Genomic DNA, 16144 nt, shown 5'->3' on the forward strand with positions numbered 1-16144 from the left:
CGATGATGTATAAAATGGTGGCCGTCCCATGATCAGGAACACAATAGTCTCAGCGCTTCACTGCACCCCATTTTGCTAATACACAAAATGCCAGTGGAAGACGGACGCAGCCCGGGTGAGGCAGTAAATGAACGAGTGCCTGTCTGACATTTGGGATGTGAGGTGGGAGCAGCAATGAGGCAGGAGCTGGGCCCCGTGGGTACTGGTGGACGCAATAGAATGGTGTGGGTCAGACAATTAAACCCAGAACCTCCCTGTAGGCCTGCGTGATCGAACACAGTTTCTGCCTCATGCAGGAAAGCAAAGAGACTGACCGCACTCAATGGGAGTGTGTGGGGAAGAGGCTTGTGCCACACTCGGACAAAGGACCTTCAGCTGGAAGAGTTGAGTACCTCTGAAGCAAAATGGCTGCTTTCTCATAATGCTGCTCATAGATACCCCAACAAATCACATCACTGCAGCCTTTCACAGGACACTGAAGAACAGCAGTTGCAAAGCCACGAAGGTTAGGGACAATGTGAGAGCACAAATCTTCATAAAGCCTGAGGAGTAGCTTGGAAGCAGCACAGAGGTGTGTGTTGGGCCCCACCAATGATGTTTGGACTGGTAAACTGAAGTGAAGACATGGACAGTCTCTGGTCCCTCCCCAGTGGCTGCACGCCTGGAATTGCTGCATCCACTATTGAGATAACGAGGGAGAGGTTCACACTGCTTGGGGTATGTGTGGAGGAGAATTGCACTGAGTTGGGCACAGTGCCTTTACCTGTGACCTGTGGCACCACTCCTTACAGACTTCCAACTTCACGGTGACCGAAATCCCCTGATCTACAGAGCCAGAATGGGTGAAAGATCCTTCTCCCACATCGCATCCAAATCCTAGAATGGGCTCCCAGCCGACAGCAGACATGCCCCCTCCCCGAACACCTTCAGGAAGACCCTCAAAACCGGGCTCTTTGGCTGAACAGACCAGCGGACCACCCCCCCTCCCCCCCCAGCACCTTGAGACCCTCATGGGTGAGTAACGTGCTTTACAAACTCCTGATTGATTGATTTATTGGCTGCAATTGGAGGCCTTTCCAGTCTGCAGTGCTGCATAGCATTAGACATGCCTACATGGAGAGTAGCCCTACCTTCGGGTGGGACTGTGTGGTGACCTGGGGCCTTGTTGGAGAAACTGTAGCACCACAGTTGTGCACTGACTTGGGATGGTTCCCATCGAACCTGTGGTCCCTGCTAGGAGAACTGCCTGGCAATCTGGGCACCCCGGAGGACTGAAGAGTCTGCCAGAGTCATATGAGGAGTGCCATATTAGCGGCTTGGATGCTCTTCGGCATTACACACCCAACTGGATTTCGAGGCACAGTAGTTTACCACATGATTAGAGACATATACATACCAGTGGCCAGAAATACTCCTCACTGGGCACCCCTGCCTAGCACAATGACTACACACCACAATATAAAGGACACAACTCTGAAGGAAATGCTGAGGAAACCCTCAATAAAGAAAAACAAGCAGCAGCCGGACACTTTGCTGACTCTGTCCACTTGGGCAGCAGTGTCTGTAGTAAACATGTTGGAGGTTGGAGAACCTGTGACTAGTACGTTCCTGAAGGCCTTATTTGGTCCTTGCTAGAAGACATTGCAGCCACTAAGCATGTCAATGCAGCAGATATTAAAGGCATCAAGTTGGAATTGGGTGGAATGGGGTAAAGAGAGGACAACCTGGAGCGAAACGGAGATTCGAGAAAAGAAGAGCTTAATATCCATCATTTGCAAATGCAGAAATGAGAAACTACAATGCCACCTGGAAGATCTTGAAAACAGGTTTTGGTACTTGAATATATGTGCTTCAAAGTGTTCCCGTTGCAAGCTGGCCCTGGGAAACCAGAGGATTACGCTGTTTGCTGTTTCACCAAGTGACTCCAGACTTGGTCATCCTGCCAAGACCCGAGGTACACTACAAGACATCCTAACTTGCCTACACTTTTATAGACAAAAAACAGTCATCATGGCAGCCGTACGTGACCAAACTATCATCTCTTTTGAAGCCACAAAGGTGCAGCTTTTTCAGGACATATCCCCTAAAAAGCTGCAATGACGAAGTTAATTCCGCCTTGCCACAACATTTTTAGGGAAGAAAGGGATCCGAAACAAATGGGGTCATCTCTTCTATCTCATGTTTGTCTGGAATAAGGAGACCCATGCTCTTTGCACTAAGGACAAGGCACACTCCATTCTGGGCTTTGAGAACCCCAGGATGAGTACCCCTTTCAATACAGGTCGTGTTATGTAGCTCCCCTCACTCTTCTTCTAAGCCACATCAGCTACCACGGTCAGTAAGAAAGAACATTGCCAAACCCACTGAATACAAAAGCTGCAAGGAACAATGAGCTCTGATCTTCTAACTCCAACAATGAGACAGCACATCAGATCCAGACAATAACTAGCACCAGCCTCAACAAACAAAATTCGTGCTCACCACACCCCAGGGCTGTCCTCTGTCCCCACTCCTTTTTGCCCTCTACATGTAGCCCCTAGCTGAGCTAATTCATTGGTGACCCACAGATCACAGTCATCACAATGGGGGTTTGGGAACATAAATTAGCCATGTATCCAGATGATTTAACGCTTGCACCTTACACCCTTTCATGTCCCTTCCCCCAGTGATTCTAGAGTTGTAGGCCTTTGGAAAAGCGTAGTGTTTTAAATGTAACCATCAAAAATCACAGGTTCTTGGCATAACTGTCCCCTAGGCAGACTACCTTCAGCTAGAACGCCTTTTTCCTTTTGCATGGCCTTCTCAGGCAGTCAAATATTTAGGCTTACAAATCCACTCTACACTAGATCACACAGTAGGCCACAATTGTGCATACTCCAATCCACTGCTAGATTGGATTACATTCCTGGAATGGGGGTTCCATCTCCTGGTTGGGGAGACTGGTGGCGGTGACCATGGCCCTGCTAGCTAAAATACAAAATGCAATGCAGACACAGCTGATCCAACCCCCACTTTCATATATCACTGAAACACTGCAACATTTGTTTGAAAACTATATATCGGATTGTAAAAGGGCATGTATGGCAAAGAGGCAAGCATACAGGCCTATGTTGGAGGGCCGCCTGAGGGTCCCTCACATACTGTGTTACTACAAAGCAACACAAGTTATAAATATAGTTGAATGGTCTAGGCCTGCACCAAGAAGCACTGGTGCTTCATTGATCAATCACTAGCTGGGATTCTTGTCTCGAATATACCCTGACTCCCCAAATAACACTGTCCAGCAGGGGTTGATATTTACCCCATGCTCAGGTCACATGGGACAAGGTACCGCTAGCAAAGAAACTCTCCCCCTGAATATTGCCAATGACGCAGATTCTTGGGAATCCCAACACCCCACCAGCTCATCGGCGAACAGAGCTCTTACAGTGGCAAAACGCCAATTGCAAAAGGTGGGGGACCTTTTTTATCAGGAAGGGCTGTTAGACTTTGCACAAGTTTGGTTGATTTATGACATGCCCTCTAACGTACACCGGTAATATATCGGCATTAGACACTGGGGGCCCGATGTAGGTGGCCAATACCGGTCGGAAACGGCCGAATTCGGCCGTTTCCGACCGGTATTTGGCCTTTCGAGATGTAGGGGACCTTTTTTTCTCCGATTCGGTATTTTACTGATTCGGTAAAATTACCGAATCGGAAAAATACTGAATCGGTAAGTTTACCGATTTTAACAAATCGGGATGTAGGTGGGACTACTTTCAGTCCCACAGGCCCTTCAGATTCGGTATTTTAACACCCAATCCAATTGGGTGTTAAAATACCGAATCCAGGTGTGCATGCACATGTGTGCATGCACACCTATGCCATGTGACAGACAGACATGCCCTTAGGGCATGTCTGTGTGCCACATGGCACACAAGCCAGTATTGGGGGTGCTAGAGGGTGTCAAAGTGACACCCCCTGCACCCTTGCAGAAATCGGTAATTACCGAATCGGTAAATACCGATTCAGTAATGCACATTGATTCCTATGGGCTTCAAGGCCCATGGGAATCAATGGGGGATACCGATTCGGTATTTACAGAATCGGTAAAATACCGAATCTTACAGATTCGGTATTTACCGATTCTGAAATACCCACATCTCCCCCCTCCAATTTACCACTTCTTAAATACCGAATCGGTATGATTCGGTATTTAAGAAGTGGTAAATTGGAGTTCACCTACATCGGGCCCTGGGTGACATAACTACACTTAAAACCACATTCCAAAAGACCTCTCACATTTGTGAAAAATGGTTCCTTAACCATATCACGGATAAGGGCCTCCTTTCGACATATATGCCTTCCTTAAAATACCATTAGCTACTAATAAATACCTTGTCCAGTGGAGATGGGAACTGGAGTGTGAGCACCCCTTCACATCAAAAGAATGGACAGACATCCCATACCAGGCTCATACCTACACTGGTATTGCCTCTAGTAAGGAAATGTTATTGAAAATTGTACATTAATGGTACTACACACCTGCATGACTGGCTAGGTAGAAACAGGGTGGGAGGATAGCTGTTTGAGGCAGTGCAGTCAACTCGACACACTAACCCACATCCTCAGGCACTGCTCCTGGCTGCAGCAATACTGGTCAGATACACTAGCAGACATCAATGAGATGTATAATATAAAACATATGTGCCCTCCATATGTTTCCGCTCTCAGAAATTCAGAGAACTTACCTGTCCTGCCCAGTTACTGGTACTCCGCCTTACATAGACCAAACAGAGGACAGATAAAGGAGCAACAGCGAAATCCTAACTTAGATACCACACCTGTTTGCCTGGACGCATTGTACCTCTCTGCACTAAAAGTTGTCAGTCACATCCCTATGACTGTTTTCAGAATGTTTCACTTTCCTCTCTATCTCTACACTCTCGTTGAACCGCTCAAGCTGAACCCTTTCTAAGCTTTTTCTCTGCCTATACTAACCTTCTCTGGGCTCTGGAAGTAGGTGATGGTGTTAACATTGTTGGTATTTCTTTTAGAAAAATGAATAAAACAGGCTTAAACCTAAAAGATGGGGTAGAGAAAAGCTAGTACGCTTAATGGAAAGAAGAGAAACCCAGCACTACTGAATGAATCTATAACTACCTATTTGGCGTCAGTGATTGGGACCTCGTCACCTGTGGATATACATGACTCACCCATAAATGGAAGTCTGGAGTGTAGGGCCCCACCCGCTGATAATGGAATTGAGGTCAATGCTTCTAAAAGGGGGACAAACATGAGTAGAGCCTGCACTTCCCTTAGACGAAATCCTTGTGTAGTTCAGCAATCTCCTTTGGATATTTTAGAGACAACTGTTGCTTTGATTGAGCCACCATAACTTAATAGGAAAAGGAAGGAGCAAATTGCAACCTTGGCAGCGAAAGGAAATGAGAACCATTTTCTTGATTTAAGTTAAGGCCTTACGAACGGCATGACAAACTGCCGCAAGAAGAGGCATAATAACAATTGGTCGGGAGTTTCAAACTTCAAGATTGTGTTGCAAGCTGCTTGAGCAGGATAGAGGAAATGTTTAAAGATTTCAGCACATTAGTACTGGGGGAATTAAAATAAATAGATGCTAAGTTAGAACTCATGTTAAAAACATCTGCTCCTGAATCTAACAAATTAGAAGCTAGTTGTCATAGTTGAGGAGAGAATGTGGTCTAACGGCAAGGGCGGTCGACCTCAAAGCTGGGGAACCTGGTTTGAGCCTCGGCAATGACTCGCAAAAATAAAGGTGTCCTTGTGTAAGCAACTGGTGCTCATGTAAAGTGCTCTGAAACCTTTGGGTCAAGTTTGCACTATATAATGCTCTGGAAAAAAAATTGTTGTGTGATGCTGAAAAGTGCCCATGCACAGCAGGTGCATACCTCAAATGGATTGCAGCAAGATATAAGCAATCGGTAACCCGCTTGGAGGGGTTAACCAGGTTAGTCCTGTACAACTGACTCCAGGGGATCTAAAGAATAGACCAAACCCTTAATACAACTGTGCTTGTACTTGGCTCCACCCCAGAATGTACGCCCTATGTCACAGTTTTAAAGGATGTTCCGATGCTGGGTTACTCTCAAAGGAAAGATCATTCTGCACTTCAAACTAAAACAATGCACTGGATTAAAAAGAATTCTGTCTGGTACATGAATTATGAGCAGATTATTTTTCCATTAGAAGAGCAGAATAGGTTGGGAACCAGGCAAAGGAATCCACAAGCGACTGTGTGAACATCAACTTCTTAAGGCATTTTTATTGCAAGCACCCCTACTGCAACAGTTCTAGTTGCATATACCCCCAGCTGGCTTTATTATAAGAATGCTGTTAGGCTATTTGTATAGGCCACGTACTCAGGGTGGGCTTGGACTACTCACATTCAGCATTTAGACAACGAATAGTTATGAATTTCTCTATCATTGGAGCAGTTGGATTGAGCTCTTGCTCAGATTTTATTGATGAAACTTGGAGTGAGGCAATTGAACTACCCATTTTTAACAAAGGTGATAAAAATCACTCAGGTTACTCTCTGCAAATGTATTTATTAGATAGCACATTTAAGTTCCTTTTGGAGGATTTTGGGCTCCAAACTTGCAGAAAATGGGCAGCTAAAAATCAGGTTCTGCCTGAAGCTCAGCTTGGTTTTTGGACAGGTGGAAGGACTGTAGAGCAGTGTCTCTACCTCCACGTGAAAGTATGTCACTGCCAACACAGGATCCATTCACTTGGCTTTTTAGACCTATCTTCTGCCTTTGACACAGTACATTACTCTAAATTGTAGGATATTATGGAGGGGATTGGCACCGAAAAAGCACTGATTGACTTGCTGTGTCACATACATCATTCGGAAACCACAGACAAGATTTGGTATAGTTTATAGAGTGAACTTTCTCCTAATATAAGATGTACTTGGGGTGTCCGACAGGGCTGTGTGATGGAAATTTTTTTGTTTTTACTGTACAATAATGCCTTGGATAATGATATGTGCAAGGCTGATGAGGACCAGCCTCATGGTGGAAAGAGCTTGATCCAGTACTTATGTATGCGGATGACGCCATCCTAATAGCAAGAAATGCAAATAGGCTTCAAAGATTTACTGGATGCTTTTAGTTCTTTTATGGATGAGTTGGGTCTAAAACAAATATTAATAAAGAATTTGTCTTGAGCTGCAGATCAAATAACCTAAAAACTAAGACGCTTATTTAGGAGAGGTGTGCTCCACTTTTTTGGGAACTTGGGCAGCGCAAACCTCTCAATCATATATATGAGGCAACGCAAAGCCACTCTCCATGGCTTCGCATGGCCTCATAGATATGGAGTGATACAAAGCAGAGTAATTTGCTTTCTTGCCTTACTCTGCATTGAGCCTCTTAAATGAAATAAGCTTTTATCATCCCAAACACATTGAGTTAAAAGATACAGCTGCTTGGATCCAGAATCAGAAAATGCATCCTGAATAATGAACATACTATTGTGTTTGAGGATTTCAATTAATGAATAGAACAAAAAGAGAGCCTCCTTTTAGTTTTCTCATGGACCTTGAAATCTTTAACCTTAAGTTTGAGAAATTTGGTTATTAGTTGAGTGGGGTGGAACCCTATTCAGTCAACAATCACAATCCATGTCAGGATGAATCACAAAAGTCAGGAAATTAACCTGTGCTTAACCCTCTGGTAGCTTTGCAGAAAGCAGTTAGGCTTTACTTAAAGGCGATGTGTAAAGAATGTATGCAGCACATACACAGTAATAAAGTGAAAAAAACTACAAGAGAAGAATTCTTAAACAAATTAGAAAACTAAAGTAAATTATAATAAATAAAATGGTACCAGAATGACAAAAATCCTAACAATAGAACAGGTGATATGCATTATCAAATATGATAGTGAAAATAGTGCCTAAAAGCACAAAGACGTTGAGAAGAAGGGGTCCCAGTAGGAAGGACGTATGAATGAAAAGAATTTAAGACAAAGTTGAAAGAAATAGATACATCTATAATGTTTTATTCACATTATAGGAAAGAAGATTGTCAAAACCAAATGTACAATACAAAATCGTATCCGTGCCCCTGGGGGGTAAGGGGGACGTGCAATCGTGAGGGTAGTGTGAGGAGGGAATTAGTGACAATAAAAGCACGTATTATTCAGACATTCTCATAAGTTAAATGTCAATTCGACAGCATATAGACAACAAATCAGATTGACAGTTCGAAATACACATGCCCCTAAATCCGTACTATACACAATTTGGGGTAGGAGGAGGCTGTGTGGGAGTTGAGAAAGTCGACGTTTCGACCCAAGGGAGGCAGGAGACTTTACAATCCTTGCGGGTGGGTCTTCATCAGGACGGGAAAAGGGTGGCGGGGCAAGCAACCTGTTTTAATCAGGGTTGCCGAGTGAAATTAATTTTCTGGGGTCGATATAAGCAACAGGTTTTGGAAAAGTACTGTATATATCCCACAAGGGTAGATAAGGAACGAAACAATCCGGGTGCTGGACTGGGGACCACTCCAAATTTCGATTTGAGGGAAGTCAGTCATGTGTCCCCGTGGATTACTCAGATTCTTTGACCCGTTTCACGTAGCTCTGTCAGAGCGTAGCGTCTGCCTCGGCTGCCTGGTTCTCCTCGAGGCAGCCGAGGCAGACGCTACGCTCTGACAGAGCTACGTGAAACGGGTCAAAGAATCTGAGTAATCCACGGGGACACATGACTGACTTCCCTCAAATCGAAATTTGGAGTGGTCCCCAGTCCAGCACCCGGATTGTTTCGTTCCTTATCTACCCTTGTGGGATATATACAGTACTTTTCCAAAACCTGTTGCTTATATCGACCCCAGAAAATTAATTTCACTCGGCAACCCTGATTAAAACAGGTTGCTTGCCCCGCCACCCTTTTCCCGTCCTGATGAAGACCCACCCGCAAGGATTGTAAAGTCTCCTGCCTCCCTTGGGTCGAAACGTCGACTTTCTCAACTCCCACACAGCCTCCTCCTACCCCAAATTGTGTATAGTACGGATTTAGGGGCATGTGTATTTCGAACTGTCAATCTGATTTGTTGTCTATATGCTGTCGAATTGACATTTAACTTATGAGAATGTCTGAATAATACGTGCTTTTATTGTCACTAATTCCCTCCTCACACTACCCTCACGATTGCACGTCCCCCTTACCCCCCAGGGGCACGGATACGATTTTGTATTGTACATTTGGTTTTGACAATCTTCTTTCCTATAATGTGAATAAAACATTATAGATGTATCTATTTCTTTCAACTTTGTCTTAAATTCTTTTCATTCATACGTCCTTCCTACTGGGACCCCTTCTTCTCAACGTCAAACACCCAGGTCCCAGTGACTTCCTTGGGTTAACCCTCTTTCTCATACTATAAAAGCACAAAGAGCCACTTGTGGTCCTCTGGTCATGCTAGACCAGGTAAAAGTCACAAACTCAGGCAGATCATGACTGAGTATGGGTTAGAAAGAAGGACCATGTTAGTACAGCTGAAAAGTTACCTTTAAAGTCCAGCACAAAGAGTCAAGTTCACCGTGGCGGAAGCCGTGAGGAGCAGGTAGAGTGGTGCGGATGGTCGTTGCTGTAACGTGAAGATGAGTCACTCTGGGTCAACCTGGGATGAATGTAAGTAGCTCTAGTTTACCTTCTCAGAAAGCAAGGCAGTCCCAGTAGCAAGGCTGTCCTTTGGCAGCAGGGCAGTCCTTCTGTAATTTTCAAAGGTCCAATAGATTTTTGAAGACTGGATCCTAGGTCCAATATTTAAACATGGTGCCAGTCTTTGTGTGGGGATACTCCCTACCCTACCCCCACATCTGGTTCTGCAAAGTTCTTCCCCTAACTCTTCCAAGACTCAAAACTGTCTGGGGGTAAGAAAAGGCAGAGCAGACCTGGTGTCAGATACGTTTGCGTGTGCAGGAGGCAAAGCCCTTTTTAAATGTAAGTAGAGATGAGTACAGTTCCTCCCAGTCATCCTGACAACACTTGTTAGCAGTGGTGAAGAGCACAGAGTCCTAAAGTCAACAAAGGCAAAATCAGTAAAACAGGAGGAGGGAAGGCAAAATGTTTGGGGGAGTACTAGGCCAAGGATATCAGGTCTAACACTCAACTAATAAATAGAGAACCTACAAACCAACCGGAACTTCTTCTGGATGTCATCCTTGTCCCATCTCTTATTGACTTTAGGATAGACAAGTCAATCCCTATAGTTTGGTTGGGTCACTAAGGACTCCCCACCTACTTAAGGGTGCCAAATCTAATAAATCAGGTTCTATGAAAGCCTCTGTAAAAGAAAGATGTTGGAGATTTTTCAGGCCTTTGGAAGCCAGCAATATGGCGCCCTCATTTTTCCATTTTCACACAATTCCAAAACATAATGTCAATGTTAATACATCCCTTTCTAATTTCAATCAAAGTATGACGAGATTAGTTGATACTGCACTACCAAGTAGGAAAACAAAACGAATAACAAACGCTCCTTCAAATAATAATCCATTTTTCACATCATAACTAGCCACACTCAAATTAGAGCCTAAGGGGACCGAGATGTAGTGGAGACTAAAAAACTGTCAAGAAACTGGACAGCAGTACATAGCATTTCTTTCTGGCTATGAAAACATGTTCATATAGCCCAACACAGCTATTACACAACACAGATAATGAAAGCCCAGCACAAGACAAAAAGAATTGGGTAGAATAATTGGAGACCTCTGTGCGCCGATACTTGCTAATGTACCATTACTACCCTCTCAAGAAATACATAATCAGCATTTTTATTACAAAGATGGAAAATATTATAGTTTTCATTAATTTAGAAGCATGTTATAATGCCACTTCCATAGAATGATATCCTACTTTACCGCAGGGTGTTAGCACCCTTCCATGTTTAAGAGAAGTAACAACCAATGACATAACATACATTGCCAGATTATCATTGCTAGATATCTGCACCAAAATCTGGAAACAATAAATACCCATAGTGGCTGACATTTTGCTTTTCGAGTCTAGATCTCTAAGAGTAAGGCATAGTCCATGGGAACTAATAATGGCTGCCAATGTTCAACCGCGTTCAAAAGACTAGTCTTTGCTCAGTTCTAGTCCTTTGTGGAAGGCAAAATGTTCTTTAGCCCATAAAGGCCGATTTTAGGTTTAGACATAACACTGAGTTAATAGCATTGTCAATACTGGCTGATCTCCGAAGACTGGCTTATGGCAGTGGAGTCAGGGAACGAGTTCCATTTTCCTTAACTGGCTACAGGCCTTTGACCCTTATGGTCTATTGATGGGGTGGGCGGAATGCACCCTCTTTAAGCAAGCCCAGCCATTTTTTTTCCAAATTTTTAATGAAACAAAAAATCATCATCAAGTATGGTTTAACACAGGGGTCAGTGCTATCATCAAATTTTTTCAATGTTTATGTATTTCTGTTTTTCATCCTTCAATAAGTAAGAGTGCAATTCTCCACGAATGCTGATGATACACACTTGATTTACAAATAGGTTTGTACGAAGAAATCTTCTCCCACCTCTACTGACAGCCATGATTCCCCCCCCCCCTCGGAATCCCAATAAAACAGGCTTGGCTGTCTATGAACTGCGAGCGCGATTAGAGGACTGGAAAAACTCCTGAGGCGGAAGCTGGGAGAATTGCTGATGTTTTTAACTTTTGGTGTGATACTGTGAACTTTTAATCTTACCTGTCGCTTCTTCCCCGTGCACTCCCGAGCAGCGGATCTTAACGCTGACGAGGGAAATTACTCACTTTTGCCGCCATTATTGTGGAACACTGAAGCCACGCCCACCACCCTTAGGCCACGCCCCCGCAGCCAGTACTTAAGGCGCACTGAACTGCGAGCGCGATTAGAGGACTGGAAAAACTCCTGAGGCGGAAGCCAGGAGAATTGCTGATGTTTTTAACTTTTGGTGTGATACTGTGAACTTTTAATCTTACCTGTCGCTTCTTCCCCGTGCACTCCCGCGCAGCAGATCTTAACGCTGACGAGGGAAATTACTCACTTTTGCCGCCATTATTGTGGAACACTGAAGCCACGCCCACCACCCTTAGGCCACGCCCCCCGCAGCCAGTACTTAAGGCGCGCTGAACTGCGAGCGCGATTAGAGGACTGGAAAAACTCCTGAAGTTTTTAACTTTTGGTGTGATACTGTGAACTTTTAATCTTACCTGTCACTTCTTCCCCGTGCACTCCCGTGCAGCGGATCTTAACGCTGACGAGGGAAATTACTCACTTTTGCCGCCATTATCATGGAACACTGAAGCCACGCCCTCTACCCTTAGGCCACGCCCCCCGCAGCCAGTACTTAAGGCGCGCTGAACTGCGAGCGCGATTAGAGGACTGGAAAAACTCCTGAGCCGGAAGCCAGGAGAATTGCTGATGTTTTTAACTTTTGGTGTGATACTGTGAACTTTTAATCTTACCTGTCACTTCTTCCCCGTGCACTCCCGCGCAGCGGATCTTAACGCTGACGAGGGAAATTACTCACTTTTGCCGCCATTATCATGGAACACTGAAGCCACTCCCTCTACCCTTAGGTCACCCCCTTTCACGATATAAAAATGTGCATCCCCCGGACGCGCAGCGGACGAGCGCAGCGGGCGCGATGTTTGCGCCCCGAAGGCGCGCCTAAGGCAAGCACGTCTGCACCCGTCCACGACCGGTTCGCGTCCAGCGCCAGCCTCGCTGCCGGTGAGCGATTAGATACTAAGAGGATAGCCTGGTCCAGGTCGGAACTATTGGAGCTGAACACAGCTAAACCATGTCTGGTGCCCAGGTTTGATTTGGCCAATAATGGGATTGTTCATTACAGAAAAATTCGTATTTAACAACAAAAAGCAGACTTACAGTAAACTCCTCTGCAACTTTTTTTAGGGCTGTAGATCCCTCCCTAGGCATGCTGATGATATTTGGCTGCTAATGGCGGATTCTGAGTGGGACGCCTTATTTCTCACAGAAACGTGGCTTAATGAAGACAATATGGCCTCCATCCCTCTGGCTGTCCCGCCGGGCTTCAAATTAAGCTTCTCAAACAGAGAGGAGGATAGAAGGGGTGGCGGAGTGGCTATTATCTTCAAGTATAAATACACATTGGCGTCCTCTACACCTACCACTATCTCTGGTATAGAGGGGCTCCACTTCTGCCGTCAAATCAACCCCCAACTGTCTTTAGCTGGCCTGATTATTTATAGACCCCCGGATTGTTCTTCAACAAACACCTGTGAACTTATGGACTTTATAGTCCAAAGTTCTCTAGCCCACCCACATTATATTATAGTAGGTGACTTCAATGTCCACGCAGACAGACCTGATTGCCCCCAGGCCACACAGCTTATCACAACGTTACAAGCGGCCAACCTAATTCAAATCATTTCTGGACCAACGCACCGAGCAGGCCATATGCTGGATTTAATCTTTTCCAACATATTGGATACTACAGCTGAAGCTCCGCAGCCATTACTGTGGACGGATCATTTTTTAATTCCATTTTTAATCTCATTCCCATCCCACTACCAGACAATGGGGAAATGTTCTTATGTGCGGAGAAAATGGGATGATATATCTGCAGACACTCTCTGTCCTGCCCTTGCAGCCGCCCCCCATTCCTGACTATAGACGTAAACTCTGATGCAGTGAAAATGAATCACTGGATTGGCAACACAGTGGACTCCATTGCTCCTGCAAAAGTCGCCATGTCACGCAGAGAATCCCCTTCCGCCCCTTGGTTCTCCACAGAGCTGATGGCTGAAAAAAGCAATTGTAAAAAGCTGGAGCGCCTCTGGAGGGCAAATTATTGTGATACAGCAAAAACTAGCTACAAAAAAGCCTTTCGTGGCCTTCATCAATCTATAAAAAAAGCCAAAAAACTATTCATTGTGACCTCCATTCAGCAAGCGGAGCAATCAAGCAAAGAAGTTTTTAAGATTGTTCAATCTTTTTTTAAACCGAGGGCTATTGAGACAGAAGTTTCCCCGTCGGCGAAACTCTGTGAAGACATCTCAGACTTCTTTGACAATAAAATTGTGAAAGTCTATGACACCTTCACGAGTCCCGAGCCTACAGTTATGGCGGACATGGCAAAAAATGAGCTGCCCTCCCTATCCTTAGCTCAATTTCATCCTATCTCCCTCCCTGAGGCTCTGAAGGAAATACAAAAATGCAAATCAGGGGCCCCTGATGACCCCTGCCCGCCTAAGCTTTGTAAAATGATGTCGGACGCAATTGCATTACCACTCCTACATATATGTAATACGTCCATTGAAATGGGTACGTTTCCTGATAGCTGATAGCTGAAAACATGCCACACTTCCCCCTCTAAAAAAGAAGCCCAGTGGTGCTCCTGATGACCTAAGTAATCTCCGCCCAATCTCCCTCCTAGCAGCTCCAGGTAAAATGCTCGAAAAGCTGATACAACGACAACTGAACAGCTTTATCGAGGAAAAAGGGATTTTACATGAAACACAGTCAGGTTTCAGGACCGGCTTCAGCACCGAGACCGCCCTTATCGAGGTAGCTGAGTCAATCAGATGGTCCTTAGATTCAGGAGCATCAGCTATGCTGGTGCTCCTGGATCTATCAGCCGCATTCGATACGGTAGATCATGGTAGATTGTTGTTACGGCTGAGGGACTTAGTCTGGAGCATAGGGCACTGAGCTGGCTCCGATCCTATCTTACAGGCCGTTCCCAGAAAGTGGCATTGGGCACTTTTCCCTCTAAACGTAAACGCCTCTGGTGTGGCGTCCCTCAAGGGTCGGCACTCAGCCCTCTACTTTTTAATGTTTATTTAGCCCCACTTTTTACCCTGATTGCCAAATGGGGAGTCAAGGCGATTTCGTATGCAGATGATACGCAATTAGTCTTCCCCTATTTGGATGTGTCGGAGGCAGTTTTTAGTCAAATGAGGGGCTGCCTTCGAGATGTGGCCAGCTGGATGGATGCAAGCAAATTAAAATTGAATGCTAGCAAAACGGAGGTAATATTCTTTGGTAAAAACGCACATCCCCCTTCGGACCTGTGGTGGCCTCCTGAAATGGGTCCGCCACCATCCCCCGGAACCAATGCGAAGAATTTGGGAGTAAGATGGGACGAGAATCTCTCTTTTTCCTCTCACATACAGCAGGTCACTACTGGCTGTCTGCACAAACTCAGAAACCTTCGTAGATTCCTCTCTTTTCTACCAGAAGAGTGTCGCAAAATGGTAGTCCATGCGACAGTTACATCGAGATTGGATTACGCGAACGGCCTTTTTATATTTGAAATGCAACAGGCACTTTGGATCCTTCCCGGCCCCCATTCATTCATTGCTCATTTTCGTTCTCTTTGGAATGGAGCCCTCCGGCCCATCAACCCATGAATATTTCATGGAACTCTGCACGCCTCCATACCCCTGTCCTGAAAAAGACGAAGGTTATACGGATACCGAGCTTATCTTTGGGGTCTAACACCCTGATTCATGAAGCAAAATTGCGCCAGTAATAGCTGCGAAAAAGCTATCGCGGGCGCAATTTCCAAAATCGGAATTTACCATCAAAAATGCGAATTCGCAAACACAGATTTGCGAAATCGCTAAAACATTCGCAGAATGCCGGCAGGATACCAATAGCGAATTGGAAATAGCGAGAATGCACGGAATCAGCGAAAATAATAGCGAATTCGCACATTACTCGCAATCGGTATTCATGAAAAATCGCTATTAGCGAAAAAGCCAAAAATCGCATTTTGCGAGGCGCAATTTAAGGAGAACCCAAAGCAGGTGGTAACCATCAAACCCATTGGAATTTTTTTTTTGAAAAACCGTTAGCCAATCAGTAACTGGTGCAGGCCTGACCAAACACACTTAATGGGAAGCAGCAACAGCAGAAGGAGTCTCACAATGCCAGGAATGTACATGGTGGTCAGGCGGCGAAGGCTACAGCGAGCAGCAAGGAGGAGACGCAGAATCCAGGAGAGGATATTCCGCCAGCGGGTCACCCTGCTGGGCCAGACCAGAGAGCAAATATACGCAAAGTACTGGCTGAATGGGGCTATGATCATCAAGCTTATACAGGACCTTGACCCCCTGATGCAGCACCCAACAAGGCGGACCAATGCCGTCC

Source organism: Lissotriton vulgaris, chromosome 3_1 (assembly GCF_964263255.1).
Source record: "Lissotriton vulgaris chromosome 3_1, aLisVul1.2, whole genome shotgun sequence".
Taxonomy (NCBI): Eukaryota; Metazoa; Chordata; class Amphibia; order Caudata; family Salamandridae; genus Lissotriton; species Lissotriton vulgaris.